Consider the following 17097-nt stretch of genomic DNA (forward strand, 5'->3'; position numbering starts at 1 on the left):
CAGTAGATGGGCCCTTCTGTGCAGGGCCTGAGTACAGACTGGCCGAATGAGGACAGGGTGGGGACCAGACATCCAGGGTCTGCTACCAGGAAAGCCACATGGCTCAGAAGGCCCTATCGCCCCTTTCTTTTGAGAAGCAAGCGTTTGCTGACCAACAGGGTGAGGGCAGAAGCATTCCTGGTGACAAACTGGCAGCAAATTCATGTGCTTTTTCTTCCGCACCAAGAGAAGCAGCAATGCCAGAGGCTTCACTGTGTCAGCACTTTGCACTCAGACTCCACACTGGACGAGAAACACCACAATGGAGGGGAGAGCGCAGACACTGGCTTCCCATTACCAGAGGAGAGCGAGAAGGCCTAGCGGTGCCTCTGCACCTCCCAAAGGCTGAGCAAGCCCAGGGTCTCCCACGGACGCACCCGGCGGCTCGACCCCGCCTCCGTCTGTGCATGGTGTCCCTTACTTACCAGGAGGGTCCGAGTCTCCTTGGGTGCTCTCCCCAGTCTAGCCATCACTGCCTGTGGTTGGGAGCTCAAGTCCCAGCACCACCTCAGACAGGGCAGCCTGACCCAGTGACAGCCCTCGGGTGTGACCATGAGGTCACTAGTACTCAGAGCACTCGTTTGCCCAAGGCCTCACAGCCTGAGACAGGTAGAGCTGGGATTTGAACCCCATAGTCTAGCTCCAGAGCCATGGGTGGCTGCAAGGATGAGAAGATACTCCAAAGTGCATGATGTGGTCCCTTTATTACCTGGGTTCCCACTGAGGGAATCTCTGGTCTTCCGTGTAATGTGGCTTCTGTTCTTCTGGCTTTCTGAAAGTGCCACACTGGTAACAGCATAGGTGCTATAATTTCCTAAACCCCACTGCTCTTACCCACCCCTCTACAATGTAAAAGGCGGCCGATGTTGTGTAAATATACAGTTGCTTTCCAGAAAAGTTGTTGGAACCAATTGCCATGTGAAATCTGTTTTTCATTTGGCGCAGACTCAAGTTTCCATGTGAGTGGCTGCTTAATTTGTAGACTTCTCTCCCCCTCCCCAGGGAGACTCGGTGAGAATGCTTACCTGCCACGAAGCTGCTGCTGCTATGCGTGTCTGTTTCTGGGACACCCTGTTGTCCCCAGGCCCACTTAGCACTGGGTTCTGTGCTCCAAGGACCATGCCATCCTCCCAGTCAGAGGAGGGGGCGAGAAGGGCGCAGGCCAGGCTGGGCACTGGCTCTGAGTGACCGTTCCCAATGAAGCTGCACTAATTGCTGCATAGGGAAGCACACAGGGCTGGCCGTATCCCCATGGCTGTGACACAGGGCTTGTCATGGAGAGTGGTGTGGTACTTTGCAGTCCAGTCTCTCCCTTCTCCACTGCCCAGGGAGCAGGACCCCAGCAGATCTGGGGCCTTTGACATGTAGGATACCTGTGAGACACAGCTAAATTCGCCTCGTGTGTAAACCTTCATGCCCGGGAGAACTCTGACCCAGAGAGGCCCGTGGAGCAGCAGAACGGTTAACACCTCAGGACATGATGGAGGAGGCTACGGGGTCAGGAGACATCAGTCCAGTGACCCACTGTTCCCCAAAGAGTGAGTGGGCCCCAGGCCCTTTACATCCCCCAGGGCCAGCTCTGTGGAGGACACAGCCGCACTGTAGGGCCTGCAGAGGACAGGTCAGAGCCTCTAGGGCAGGAAAAGGGTGAAGCACCTGGAGGGTAAGGGACATGACAGGCCACGGCTATTGTATTAGCCCGGCCTGCTGTAACAAAATACTGCAGGTGGCGACTGAATCAACAGACATTTCTTTTCTCACTGTTCTGGAGGATGAAAGTCCAAGATTAAGGCACCATCAGGATTGCTGTCTGGTAAGAGCTTTCCCCTTGGCCACCTCACTGCGTCCTCAAATGGCCCTCTGTGTGCACTCGGGGGTGGGGGGGAATCTCTGGTGTCTCTTCCTTTCTTATAAGGACCCCAGTCCTAGGGAATTAAAGCCCCACCTTTATAACCTCATTTAATTTTAATTACCTCCTTAAGGGCCCAGGGCTTCAGCACAGGAATTTGGAGGGAACATAATTCAGTCCGTGACAGCCGTGGAGCTGTGTCAGCTGGGACAGACTAGTTGTGCCCCAACCCTGACCCCCATCCTCGGACACTGGCCTGGCCTTCCCACCCCCCATATGGAGTGCTTGGACCATTAGCTCATCCAGCCCAGCCGCGGGACCCTGAGCTCCCATCGCCGCAGGACTCTAGGACCTGCTCATAGAACTTCAGTTCAGCTGCTCCCTCCAGTACCAGGAGCCCTGAGGGGGCTAGGTTCCCTTACATTTCTGCAACAGCTGAAATCCTCTTCCCTCATCCTCTTGTTGGGGTCGGGCACAGTCTGGTTGGGGAGGAAATGCACACACAGGTAGGCAGGGTGGGCAAGGGAGGCTCCCTGGAGGAGGCAGCTCTGGATCCAGGCAGTTGTGGGATGTGACGAGTGTGGTCACACAGGCTCAGGGCAGGGCCCTGCAGGGCCAAGGTGGAGGACCCAGGAAATCTGCCCACAGGGCCCAGGGCCAACAGGAGGAGAGGCAAGAAGGGCTGTGGGACTACGGCTGCCAAACTCAGGAGATGCCTAGCTTATCAGTGGGAGGGGAGAGATGGCGGGAGCTGCTAGCTAAGTTCTAATCCATGGGGCAGAATGTGGAATTCTGCTGATCCAGTCACCCAATTCTGAAGTCTTTTGACACTTGAGAGCGTCACCATCTGTCAAGTGTGGCCATGAGACTAGATCAGGGTTTCCCGAAGTTGTATTCTAGCACTTCCTGTACGAGGATCAGGATGCGTGTTAAAAGCAGCCAGATCCTGGACTGCAATCAGTCTCCAGGGGTGGAGCCCAGATAGCTTTGTGTTTCTCTAAGACCCCAGCTGGTTCCTCCAGTCGTTGATGTTTGAGGATCATGGGAACCAGATGGTGTCTAAAGTCTCTTCCAGCTCTGACATCTGGACTGTGATTTAAGATTTGGGCCTCTCGGGATGGTGCTTTCTCGATGCCGGAAAAGATTGTCAAATGACAGATCTCTCAGGTTCTGAAGAGTAAACAGGAACATTTCCCCCAAAAGCCATAAATTATGCTAAAAAGCATTCTTTCTGGACAATGGCTTTAGTTCTAATTTAGTTTGCATTTCTTAGCTATAATGCCTAATTAAGACATCTGTTAAATGTCTATAATATTAATTTAATAGAGGGGGTTCTAATAGAACTGTATTGGAATTGTCCATTTAATTAACCTCATGGGCCTTTAATGGATGTCTTAAATAGACATCATTAACAAGAGTGCTAGACAAATTAAAATTAGAGTCAATAACATTCTTGGTAATCTTTCCTGAGCTGTGAAGGGCAAGCATTGCTAAGTAGACAGATACAGAGATGGGCTGCGCAGAGGAGTGTTGGAGCTGGCATCCCCAGCGGGGTCCACAATGGACAAGACCCCAAGCAGGGTTCAACCATTCTGTGTCCTGGTCAGCTTTGCCCAAAGAGGGCGCTGCTGTCCAGTCGTAAGAAGCACTTAGGAGCACAGCCCTGCTCTGCCCCTTCATACACCTTTCACAGAAAACGTTTGCTGACCTGGTCCTTCGGACTGAGCTCCTGGATGTGGGAGGGAGACGCAGGAAGGAGGACTCACCCAGATTCTCACTAAATACCATAGATGCGCGGATCAGGAAAGGTGGCACAGGCTAGGACAGGGCAGGATTGGCTGGAATGGGCAGGGGGAATGGGATGAGATGGAATGAAAGGGAAACATTCTTATCACTTTTGGCCCTCCTACTCCACTGAACAGCTCTCCACTGCACATCTTTCCAAAGGCAGTAGTCAGTTCTCTTATTTGGTCTCTCATCAGCATTTGCCATGACTGACCAAGCCCTGCCCCCTGAAACAGCTGTGTAGGCCCACGCTCCCTGACTTTCCTCCTGCCTCCCTGGCCACACCTTCTCAGTGTTCTTTCATGGACCCTCCTCCTTTTCCCAACTTCTAAATGTTGGTTGAGCCCTGAATGCCATCTTTGGGCTCTTCTGCATTTGCTCCGTAGGTGGTCTCATCCACAACTTCAAATACGCTTGACTCTCAAAATTGTATCGGCAGCCTAGCTTCCTCCTAACCCCAGACTTTATTGCCTGTAACTTTATTGCCTGCCTCCCCCCAATTCAAATGTGAACTCCTGAAGGACAACGACTCTGTTTTGATCTCTGCTGTCCCCCTAGTGATCTAGAAGCACTGTCTGACCCCTAACAGGTGCTCCAAGAGGGAATGAAAACAAGTGCCCAGTGACAGCTCCACCTGCAGATCTAATGGCCTCCCAGCCTGATACGGCTGCATACAGAACTACTGACTTTCCTCTGCTCCCACCTCAGCGAACGGCCTCACGTCTCTCCTGTTACTTAAGCCAGAAACCCAGGCGTCATCCTCTCTTGCATTCATGCCCCCCAACGAATCTTTCATCAAGTGCTGGTGGCCTCCTTCCAGCCCTCCTTGCCGTCTCCCTGTCCTACCTGCTGTCATCTCAACCAACAGCCACAGCCCCTCTCTGGACCCCAGCCTCCACATAGGGCCCCACGACAGCCAACATGACCTTTGTGAAGCATGACTCAGATCATATTGCCCTTCTGCTCAAAACCCACAGTGACTTCCTAGTGCACTTAGAATGAAAGCCAGCTCCTGCCCAGGGTCATCAGGGGCCTCCCACACCCGACCCCAGCCAGCATCTCCAGCCCTGGCCCAGCCCACCTCCCCGGTGTCCCAACCCCGTGCCTTCTCCACATACCTCTGTTCAACTCACTGTTGGCACCTGTCACTCCCTCTGACTGGGACTCTCTTACCCTGGACCTTCAACCACAAGGCAGCCCCTCCTCTGCATTCAGCTCTCCACAACTGGCCTCCCTCTCAGAGGGGCCTCCTCTGAGCAGCCTCCCACACCAGTCCCTCTCTTGTATGACCCCCATCTTACACCTTCTGTAGCAGTTCTTAATATCTGACGTAATCTTATCTGTTGTTTACTGTCATTTTCTTCCACTAGAATGTAAGCTCCTTGAACACTGGGACTTTGCCTGTCTTATTGGCCATTATAGCCATCGTGACCTCAGTGCAATCTAGAACACTGCCTTGCACATAATAAGTGTTCGGTTAAATAGTTGTTGTCTGACCAAAAACAAAAAACAAAAAAACAAGGAGCCAAGGGTGTGACCTAATGACCGATAAATGTTGGGACCCAGCAGCCGAGATGCTGGCCATGACCCCCTCCGGCCCAGACAGCACTGCCCCCATCACCACTTGTCCAGAGCAGAGCAGGGCTGTGTCCTGGGACCCACAGGCTCCCCACCTTCCACGCTGTCAGGCACCCCAGGCAGCAGCAGTGCCCTGGGTCATCAGGCCCCGCCCTTCCCGGCTACTCAGCCAGCTGCACTTACACTTCAGCTGTGTGTTATGGGACACACAGTGTGTGTGGCCAGCACTCCTCTGCCCTTTCCAGCTTCGCCCACTCGACCCCAGGGTGTGGGCGGGGGCCACGGGTGGCTGGTGCGAGTGACCCGGCCTGAGAGGGGCTGAGCCCAAGGAGCCCGGCATTCAGTCAAGGAAACTCGAGCTCAAGGTCCAGCTTACTCTTGACCTTCAGGTTCAACCACAAAGGATGTGAAAAAAGCATGTTGATGGTAGTTTCATTTAATCTACGCAAATTAAACTGTACCCTCTACCAGAAGAAAGGGCAGGAGAGAAATAATGTTGCAGATGGAGCTGCCTATGGCCCTGCCCTTCCGTTAGGTGGAAACTTGCCTTGCAGTGGTGTGAGATGGAAAGCATCCTTAGTTGCCCTCTGTCTCCCCAAAACATGTGCGACTGTAATGCTGTTCACAGTAACACAGACCCTAAGCCTGTGGTGTGCTGGAGGGGCTCCCCCACCCAGGAGAGCTGACGTGTGCCTCTCTTCCGGCTTCACTGCACCACTCGTGTCGGCAACTCGAGGCCAACCATGGCGGGAAATCTCTAGACCACGCTACCAATCAGGCTGGTTCACCATTTACCAGCATGCTGCCTGCAACACCGGTCAGCGCCTCTGTGTGCAGGAGAGGCCGTGAAAAGTTCCAGCCCTGTGAGCAGGACCCCCTGAGAGAGGAGGGTCTGTCTCTGCAGGGTCCCCCTGCAGGAGATTTGACGACACGATTTGAGCCTGAGGGGTTGTTTGGCACCCAGCCCACAGAAGATGGGACACTGTGGGCCGGGGACTGGAAACATGAGTGCATTTGCTGGCTGATAGCTTACAGGACTGGAAATGAAAGATCTGTGCTGTTTCTGCGTGTGAGTCTATTACGTGGGTGCTTCATACATTTCTGAAAGTTAAGCATCTCCCTGAAATCTTGTTTCTTGATGGCAGCGCTGGGTTACCCTATGGCTCTTGCTCAAGGATCATGGATTGAAAGCGAGGAAACCCAAAGTCCTAAGAAATGTGGTGTGTCACCACATTTACAGTTTTAACACCTCCCTCTCAAAATACTGTCTCTCTCTCTCTTGTCTCTCTTTCTCTCTCTCTCTGCCCTGGACCTCCAGGGACCAATAGGTCAGCAATGCTGTCACTAGGGTGATGGCCACAGATGTCCTCATCCCCGCCCATGAGACGCTCTAGTAGGTGTGACAGACAGTGTGTGGTGGGAACGGGGCCCGTGGGGGCTGCAGAGTGGGGTGGGGAGGGAAACGGGGCCCGTGTCAGGGGCACCTGGCAGGTCTGGAGGTGGAACAGGCTTCCCCTGGGACCTGATCTTAAGATGAGGCCAGAGGGCTGAGCTGGAGCCAGGCAGGCAAAGAGCCCTCCTGCAGAGGAGCTGGAGGTGGGAGGAGGGGCCTGGAGGGGAGAGTGCTGACTGCAGCTAGAGGCTTTGGACACTGGGCAGGGGGGGGGGGAAGCAGGGTTGGGGGAGGAGGAGAGACAAGGAGTGAGCTAGAGCAGGCCATGGCCAGGCCTGGGAGACCAGCAAGGAGGCTGTGCCTGTGAGGGAGTGTCCATGGCCTGTACCAGAGCACAGGCCTCAGGGAAACCCAAGAAATAGATTTGAAGGGTGCACACAACTCCCCACGGACAAGGCCTTATGTTCTCAAGCCTCCTCCCACGAGCCCCCACCTGAGCCTCCATTCACAGCCAAGTGGCTGTAAGGCGGAGCCCGGCTGAATAAGCAGAGGGTGGCCTCAGCCAGCCAGGCAGTGAGCAGAGGGTCTGGAGCACAGCCGGCAGGGCCAAGGAGGAGGGCAGAGGCTGCAGCTGAGCTCTGTCAGGGAAGAGAGGAACGAATGAGCCAGTGGGCGGGTGGGAGAGGAAGGAGGAGCCCTTGGACAGCAGGAAATGAGGAGGAAGATGGGAAAGCTGGGCCAAGAAGAGGGAGTGGTGTGGGCACACCTCCGAGATGTCCTTACCTGTCTTGGCTCTGTAGCTTAGGCAAGCCACCACTTTGCAATACCTCAGTGTCACCATCTATAAAATAAGCATCACAAGTAAAGCACAATGAGTAAGATTTACTATGTGTATCACCTCAGAGAGTTCCCACAAGGTATGGTGTCATCTTTCAAACATACAGGAGCCTGTCAGTTGTCAAAGCTGTCCCCTCCGTGGCCACACTCTTGGTGGAGGCTTCGCACTGGTCATCCGTTTGCTGGCAGAGGACACTGAGATTAATCCACCCAGGATCACACAATGGTGGCTGGAACACGTGGTTAGGCCTCTCTCCCCCACATCAGCTATTCTTCTGGAATTTGATAAAGACTCCCTTTCCCCCTGAATTTAAAGCCCCGTCATTGCCTGCCAGAGTGAGAACAGGACTGATTTTTGCGAAGCAGGAACCCCTGCCAGCTCCTGGCTCCTGGTGGCGTTTGCTGCAGAATTTAGACTGCAATAACTATTGAACACCCTATTATCCGGCTGCCTAATTAATGTAAATGATAGTTAATGTCCGCTCACCGAGGCTGATGTTTCTCAGAGGAGGCCCTGCCAGCCGCCTGGGCCCCATTCCAGGGGCGTTTATGGTGGCAGCCCCATTCTGGCTTTGTTGAGTAACAGGTAAGTCGTGGCCTTAAATAATGAGGACAGAGGGCTAACGGGCCCCAAGAAGTGGGGAAGCACAGTTCCCGAATGAGATGAGAGAGGCACTCCCTCCAAGGTTCTTTCCTCTCAGCCCCAGAGGCCCAAAGGTTTTCTGAAACCCAAGTGGCAACATTTCCTAGGCCTTCCTGCAGGGACACCAAGGAGTGTTTCTCCCAGCCCCTGCACGGAGGATAAAACCCTAAAATCCCTGCCTCCCTCCAGCCTCACCTCAGCCCCAGTTACACACTAGGGGACCAACCTGTCCAGGTTTGCCCGGGACCACTGTGCAGTCCCAAGCAAACCTGCTAGAATGGTCTTTCCTGTTCACTGTCTGGCTTCTTTTAGCTCCAGCGGGGAAGGGGGGCACACTAGATGCCACTCTCTCAGGAAGGCCTTCCCAGACCACCCTGTCTTAGTGATCAGCCTCCCCCCAGTGCTGGTGCACAAAGCTGTCTTTCCATGCCTGCAGGTCTGTCCCCACCCTGTAGAGAGTGCTAGGCCTTGCAGTGGCTACCCACACTTCCCTGCCCCAGTCATGGGTGGAACACAGGACGGTGTGGGGCTGACCTTTCTTAGGGAGAACCTGTGTCCAGCTCAGAGCTGTTCATCCTGGCTGCCTATTTCAACCATCTAGGGAGCTTCCTGAAGAATTCCAAAGGCAAGACCTGACCTCACCAAAATTAAGCCAGAATTCTTTGGGGCGGGGTCCTGACATCTGCATGTTTTTAATCAGTGGTAGAAAAGTCTGGGTTCAGATCCCAACTCAGACACTCCCAAGCTGCATGGCCTCGGGCAAGTCACTTGGCCTCTGGGAGTCGGGGCTTCCTCTTTGTACAATAGGAATGTCTCCCCCGTGTTGTAAGAAGTGAAAAGGGACAGGCACAATACGTCTCATTAATATTTGCTCTGTCCTGGCTCTTTCTGTTGCTGAATGGATAGTTCATGAGCATCAGGAACCAGTCTGAGAGCTGGGGCTTTGGAAATAACTGTGTCTCACCACCCCAGACATATAGCCCCGGTCTCCAGGGTGACCACGGCTACACACAGGCCCAGTAGGCTGGGCCAGGTGCCCCTCGGCCCAGATACCAGGGGCCTGGATTTGTCACGACCCTTACACACTGTGTTATAAACACGCACCTGCCTCCTTGACTGTGAGCTCTGAGAAACCCATGCTGAGTCCCAGGGCTCAGCACAAAGCAGGCTCCGCGCAGGTGCTGGGGGAGTGAATGAGGGCGGGAGCCAGGGAATGTGCCCACAGCTGGCATAGCCAGGTGCTCGTGGGTCATTTCAGGGCCCTCTCTGTGACAGGACTGTGCTTCTGAGAGGCTTCTCTTGACCACCCCATCCAGTGACCCACCTGCAGGCCAGCACATGTCCCAGCATGCCTTGCAGAGGGCACTTTGGACTAATGTTTTCAAAAAGTCTATTCCAGAAACTTTAATGTAGTCAATATAGCAGGTGGTGAACATCGTTCTGTTGTTGTTGTTTTTTTTTTTTTTTTGAAAAAACAGAATAAACTGTGGAATAAAATACCAAAGTAAATTGCACATTTTATAATAATAAAGTCGGGACACTTTATTTTGTTCAGTTATATGTGAAAATGGAGGTTTACAGACACAAGGAGTGTCTGTAATTTGGGTCTATGTTAGGGAGCTCTGCACCAACACCTGGTGTGAGGGACAGTGAAGGCATATAACAAGGAAATGGTGTTCAGAGGAGTGAGGGAGCAAGCCCAATGTGTCACAAATTATCCGGGGTAGAGCTGGACTCCGGCCCAAGTTTCTTACTCCATTACCTGGGCCCTGATTCATCCACACCTCTGTGGAAGCCCAGGGTCTCCTCTGGCTCAGGAGCACTGAGGTGGGTGAGTCTTCTCCACTGTGGCCCTATGCAGACAGGTGTCTGAGTTGCAATTCCAGGAATCATAGACTTTGGCCTGTGGCCACTGAGTGCATCAGTTGGGGCTATTTTGGTTGCAAGTAACAGGAAACCCAACCCAAACTGGTGAAACAAAAAGGGAATTTATTGTACCCCATAATTGAAAGGTCAGAGTAGCACTATCTTCAGGAATGGTTTGATCCAGATGAAACAACGTCTTCAGGACCCTCTCTTGCCATATCTTTGCTCTGTGTTGCCTCCTTGCTCAGACAGCTTCTCCCTTCACAGCAGCAAGCCTCACATTCCCTCAGCCTAGCTGAGGTCTAGCTAGAAAGAAAAGGAATGTTTCTTTCTGGTTGCCCTTCCTCCAGTCCCAGGATTTGACCATTTGGACCAGGTCTCCATCCCTGTTCTGTTCTGTGGCTGGGGCATCCAAGGCGCTAATTGGCCAGGCCTGGGTCACATGCTTCTGCCCTGGAAACACCTGGATGGATTATGGGAAAGGGGCTGTTCCTGCAAATGCGTCAAGGAGCTATTTTAAAAGAAGGGAGGATGGATGCTGGTGGCAACGATAACAGTAATAGATGTCCACTCCACTGAGCTCTTGAAGAAGGGAACAGGTGCAGCACAGCGAGGGGCCCTGGGATGGATTGGTAGCGGTGATTCAGCTGAGCTGGAATTCCATCTCCCTTTCCAGCATTCCCTTTCATGCACAGTTCCCAGTGTGAAGGGCCACAAGAGACCTTCTGCCTGAGAGTTGGGAGGCGGAAGCACAGTGGCAGCCATCTCCTCGGAGCTCTGAGGTCGGTGCCGGGCACAAGGCGCCACTGCCGCTCACATTGGCAGGATCTGCTGGCTCTCGGGGCTGGCTGGGGCTGCAGCCAGGCCCACGGGACCTCCAGCTCCTGCCGGGTCCTCCTTCAGCTCCTCTGGTCCCAGGCCATGAAGGAGGATGCCAGCTCCTCCTGCAGGACTCCCTCATGGTGAAATTGGAGGCAGGGAGACGGTGAGAGGCTGATGCAGTGCCAGCCTCCCAGGTCCATTCCATCCTTGTGCTCTCCCCGTTACGTGCATCATCCCTTCCCAGTCACCTTCCCTGCAGGCTCCAGGTTCCAGGATCAGACACAGAAGTAATGGCTTCATGTAGTCTGTCTAACCAACTCCCACAGTAGGATGAGGTCAAGTCCCTAAAAATAAATCCTTTATGATATATAATCTCACAGAGGTTCTGCTCCTCTGATGGACCCCTGACACAACAGCTCCTGAGCTACCGGCTCTGGAATCATCCTGATGAGCTCAGGAATGATACATAGGACCGATGCCAGGAGCAGCCTTCTGCCCCCGGCCTATGAGGACTCCCGAGTCATCCCAGGCACCATCAGTGGGTCCACTTCAGTCAGGCACCCAAGTCCATTTTGGAAGAAGCTTTGGCCCAGGTAGAAAACCTGGACTAGAGTCACTCCATCAGGAACAGGATCATCTGAGCGAAGAACATCTTCCCCACAGCCGCTGCCACCTCCCTCCCCTGGCTTATCCCAAAGAAAATGCCCTCACTAGGTGTATCTCACTATCGACCTCACTATCTAAAGATGTGGTCACAGGATGTAGAGGCTTTTGCAGTTGACTAGCCAACAGTTGCCCTAAGCCAATCATAGTCATCCTGCTCTCCTTGCCAGGGATTGGTTTATAAGTGGCCCTATTCTGGCCAATGAGACCCATTGTGGCAATTGTTAGCACTGTTTGCTAGTATTTCCATTTCTCCGCACTTCTGGGGAACATTTATTTCCTGGTCTCCTTGTGGTCAAGCGGGGCCATAAAACTAACCTTGGCCAATGAGTCATGAGAGGGAGGCCTGTGTGTCACTTCTGGGGCAGAGCCGTTAACTGCTGGGGGGCGCCCTTTGGCACTGCTGCCACCAACAAGCAAGACGGCGGCCGCTCCCTCAGCCGGGTGTCTGAGTGATGCCAGGTGTGTCTGAGGCGGCCCTCTACGGACCTGCTCTGGCACGTAGCATACGTGGAAATAAACCTTTGTCGTTTTAAGTCGCTGAGACTGTGAGATTTTTTGTTACTGCTGTGTAACCCAATTTTTCCTGGCTGTTACAAAATTCTACTGGGGGTTCCAGGACAGCTTCTTCTCTTCTGAGAATGAGGTACATATGGAAAGAGAGCCAGTAACCCCCTTTTGTTTCTCTAGATGGTGCTATGTAGGGATGAGAAGCCTGGAACTCAGCCTCCATCCTGACACCAGAAGCCAGTCCGAGGGAACCACCACCCTGAAGGCCGCAGGGCAGAGGAACTGAGAGAAACAGGGATCCTTAAGGACGCGGCCAAACCACTGAGTCGACCAAGCCCGCAAATTCTCTTGCTGCTCGACTTCCTGTTATGAGAGGAAATAAAATTCCTTCTTGTTAAGCCAATTTGAGTGGGAGTTTCTGCTACTTGCAGCTGAAAACACCCCAGCAGACACTAACTGGTGTAGACACACTTCTTCCTCAGGTAAGCTTTGGAGGGAGTAGTTTTAAACCAACTTCACCCGTGAATAACCTACACCCAGAAAGGAGCAGTTTCAAAGCCACATATCCTCTCCTCCTGATCAGAAGGCTAAGCAGGATGAAACTATGTATTAGGCAGCCGGAAGTACAGAAACCAAACTCAAAATTGGCTTATGTAAAAAAAGCAGGGAGAGCAGAAAAAATTGGTTCATGTAACTGAAAAGGATGGGGCACTTGTAACTTCAGACGTGGCTGAATTCAGGGCTCAAAGATGCTGTCAGGAATCTGCCTGTCTCCATCTCTGAACCATGTTTTTTTCCAGGTCGGCTTTACTGTCACTCAGGTCAATTCATCCTGGGGGTGTTGGTCCTCATCTGATCAACCTAAATTTCCCAGTGTCGGGACACCTTTCCCAGGAGCACAGTGAAGGGCCTGAGTTGGATCCTGGCCTAGCTCTGATCGTGCACACTTCCCTGAACCAACTGCAGCTGGAGAACATGGTGCTCTAGTCCAGCAGACTCATATCTCACACCTACCTCCAGGGCTAAGACTGGGGTCAGTCCTCTCTGAATGAAAGGAATGAAGGGAGAGAAAGGCTCAGTTCCCCCCCCCCCCCAAACAAAGATTTGATCGTGCACACTTCCCTGAACCAACTGCAGCTGGAGAACATGGTGCTCTAGTCCAGCAGACTCATATCTCACACCTACCTCCAGGGCTAAGACTGGGGTCAGTCCTCTCTGAATGAAAGGAATGAAAGGAGAGAAAGGCTCTGTTCCCCCCCCCCCCCAAAACAAGTATTTCTGCCAGAGAAAGGATGCCACAAAGGAGAAAACAGTGGATAAAGACATCTGTGTAGGCCTGGTGTACTTGGTTTTAACGAGGAGGCTGGGCTGGCCTAGGGGCAGGGGATACGACTGTTATGTCAAGTCTTGGCCAGTCCAACAGCAAGGAGGGAAGGGAAAGACTGGGGGAGGAGCTGTCTTAGTTGGTGTTCACCAGGAAAAAGCCAGAGACAAGGCTTTTAATGCAAGTACTTTACTTGGGAGGTAAAGACAAACACTGGCAGGGGAGAGAGGAAGTGAGGCAGGAAAGGGAAGGCAGCCAACAAAGGGTGTGTTTTCAGGCAAGCTGGAGCTGTGGGCAACTGCAGGAGACCCCACCTCAGAGTTATCCCACCTGAAGGGTGAGGGAACTGGGTTATTTATCCACCAAGGCCAAGTGGCTGTCACAGCAGGTTGACTCCTGGCATGTCTGTACCACCATGCAGGTGAACACAGGTGTGTTCTGGAGCTTTGGAGAGAGCTCACTGGTAAATAGATCCAGAGACTGGCTGTTGGCCTTCAACTTACAGGATACGGGCAAGACACCAAATATCTGCTACAGAACTAACATTAATTAGGCCAGTATTGTCTTTTCTAACCACTTCAAATCCTAGCAACAGCCCAGTGAGGCAACTTTCAGCATCCTGAAAAGCCTCAGGAAGTGGCCCTCAGCTGGGGAGATGGGAGGGCACAGATTCGAATCCTCGATGCCTGGCTCTGAAGCTACTGCTGTCCCCACACACCCCACAAATTCAGCAGGGCTATTCTAGGCCACTGCCAGTCTCTGCCAACTTCTCAGAGAAGGAAAACCAAGCAGCCACTTCAGAGGAGCCTCAAGGGCCTGTCTCTACCAACAGTCACTTTCTGGGCCCTGTTCTGGGCTCCCCGGGTGCCCACTGTGATCACAGTCAAGGCCTCCCCTTCTGTGACAGCTGCTCTTCCCAGACTCTCTTTTCAGGAACGTTTTTCTGCAGATGCTAATGAATGACCCTTAAATTTCCCAGGAAAGGCGACCTCTTTTTGAAGGGGCTGAAGATCTCCGCTCTTGATTGCAATCTTCCCAGAGCTGATTTTGGCCACTTGGCTCTTACTTCTGAAGTGATGATGGGGGTGAGAGGAGAGGAAAGTGAGGAGGACACACGTGTTTGGCGCTCAGCTCTCCTACAGGAAGTGCAGTCTCGGGAGGCAATCTTTTAGGCAATCAGAATTGTAAGGCAGAGAACAGAACTCTTTTCTTCTCAGTTTTGTGCACAATTTCTCCCTGGTTTATACTCCAGTATAAGGCACACTACCTGTAGAAATCATGACTTGTAAAGATTTGCCACTTTTTTGGTGATTTTAATCATAGGAACAAAAGTATTTCTAGAAGTCTCATCCCTAATTTTTAAAATTAAAGTCTATGGGGAAATGTGACTTGAGTTGGAGAAATTTATATTACATGTAAATTTTAGAAGTCACATATACATGCTCATAGATGTCAGAACACTTATGAAGCACTTGCCAGGCAGTGTTCTGAGCACTTCGCGTATATTAACTAATTTTAGCTTCACAACAACCCAATGACGTCAATGCTATCATTATTCCCATTTTGCAGATAAGAAAACTGAAGTTCAGAGAGGTTAAGTCACTAGCCCAAAGCAGAGCTAGGATTTGAATCCTAGCAGCCTGGCCCCAGAGTATGTGCCCTTTAATGCTACTGCCCATTCACAGACAGATGCACGGGCCCAGGGAGACACTTGGGCCTCTGCAGACACACTCACACTGACCACACACTCGTACACATGGCTCCAGCCCTCCCGCACACACGAGCACACACACGCTCCTTTCCGCAGGCTCTCTCCCACTCCCTGGTGAGTCCTGGCACAGATGAGGGAGAGAAGGCTGTGCATTCGCAGCCTCATCTGGGAGGCTGGGACCCTCCTCTCCTGGTTTAAAGCCCAGCCCACACTCACATCGTCTTCCTTACCCCCTACACGTGATAGGGCAGCCCCTGCCTCTCCAGCACCACAGTCCACTCTGATCACCTCGTAAGGCAGGTGGGACCTGTCCTCCTGTTCAGCTGGGGAAGCTGAGGTCCAGAGAGAAAAAGCAAGCGGCCCAGAGGCATCCTGGGAGCTGCAGGCCCCGCCCACCCCCGGCCGATTCCCCTGGGCACAGAGTGCACCTTTGCAGCCTGAGCAGATAAATTAAGGCCCCGGTTAGGGTGGTAGCATTTTGGAGGGTCTGTCACAGCCCAGGGCTGTCATACTAACGCTGGGTCAGGGGCTGAGGGTTGCTATTGTCTAAATAATACACGCGTCCCGCCCACGTGCCACCCTCCACAGCCCGCAGGCGGCCCCACAGGATGTTCCCATTTCACGTGGACCCCGAGCGCGCCAGCAGCCGGCACAGCAGCCAAAGCTGTAAATCCCCGCTTCTTTTCCCAACTGCTGGGCTCTCCCTCACACTTTTTGCGGCTGGAGTTCTTATGGGAAGACAAAAAATAAAAAAATAATAAAAAACAAAAAAAAATAAATTACTCGGGAATTTGTTTTTAATTAAGCAATAAGGCTCGATGGGGCCTGGCTGCCGCCTCATAAAGCTGCTCCTGGGGTGTGGGGAGGCATTTGGTCCAGATGAGTGCCTCAAATCAGCCCGGAATGTGATTAGATGATTACTCCCCGGAGTTAATACAAGATGATCTTCCCCAGAGTTGTCTTATTGCTATTATAAAAAGTCTGCAGGCAGGAGGCGGGAGGATGGCTTTGCTGATTGGAGTAAAAGATGAAAACGCCGATTCTAGCTGTCAGGGTGACATCAGGGCCCGAGCTGCCTGCCCCTGCTTCCCCTCCTTCACCACACCTGCTCAAATGGTGAAACCCACCAAGCTGGATGGATGCTACCATCTTTCAAAATAAATGGGTCCCTGAACACAGGGAATAGGATGTGTCAACAGGGCAGTGGGCCGGGGGGATGGAGGGTAGGTACAAGGAAATCTCACTTTGAGATACTTTCTCCTCTCCTGCCAGGAGCAACAAGCCGTTCTCACTCCCAAGGCAGCTCAGTGCACCTCACCAATGCTACGGAGACTAAAAGTGTTAATGTCTGTGAATTTTCAAACATCTCTCTCTCATCTCTCTCTCTCTCACTCTCGCTCTCACTCTGTCTCTCTCTCGGTAAATGCTTTTAAAAAGATGTTTCATTTTGACAAAATAAATAATTCATAAAAAAATATATATAATAGAGCAGTTAACAGTTGGAGAAAATTACTAGATTAATGGCAGGACAGTTGCTTCAAGAGCATGATTTGAATTTCAATGGGTTAAGAAAATTGATAAAATAATTAAATGTTTTTGCAAAACTGACTCTTATGACCAAGAAGAAAGAGTCAGAAGCGGAGGATGACATATCAAGTGATTACATTTTGTCTGAATATATATGCCTCCTTCAAACCAACGTGACTCAACCTTTGTTCATTCTAAGAATGTTTGGGCAGTTGCAAGCATAACCTACATTTTACAGTTGCAAGCATAACCTCCAAACCAACATGACTCAACCTTTGTTCACTCTAAGAATGTTTGGGTAGTTGCAAGCATAACCTACATTTTGTTAAATGGAAGATAAACATTTTCATAATTTTATTTCATTTTTGAAGATCAAGGTACTTTCTTCTTTTTAAATTTTCTCTCTTATTGTGTCCCCGTCTTGAGATGACTCACTTTAAGGGGCTTTTCTCTGATAGTGGCTGGCCTCAGATAATGAGGACATCCTGCATGTGTAATAAACAGAGGTACAGATGTGTTCTAAGGTTAGATTTCATGCTCCATCAGAAAA

This window comes from Lipotes vexillifer, unplaced genomic scaffold, assembly GCF_000442215.2.
Source record: "Lipotes vexillifer unplaced genomic scaffold, Lipotes_vexillifer_v1.1 scaffold182, whole genome shotgun sequence".
Lineage (NCBI taxonomy): Eukaryota > Metazoa > Chordata > Mammalia > Artiodactyla > Lipotidae > Lipotes > Lipotes vexillifer.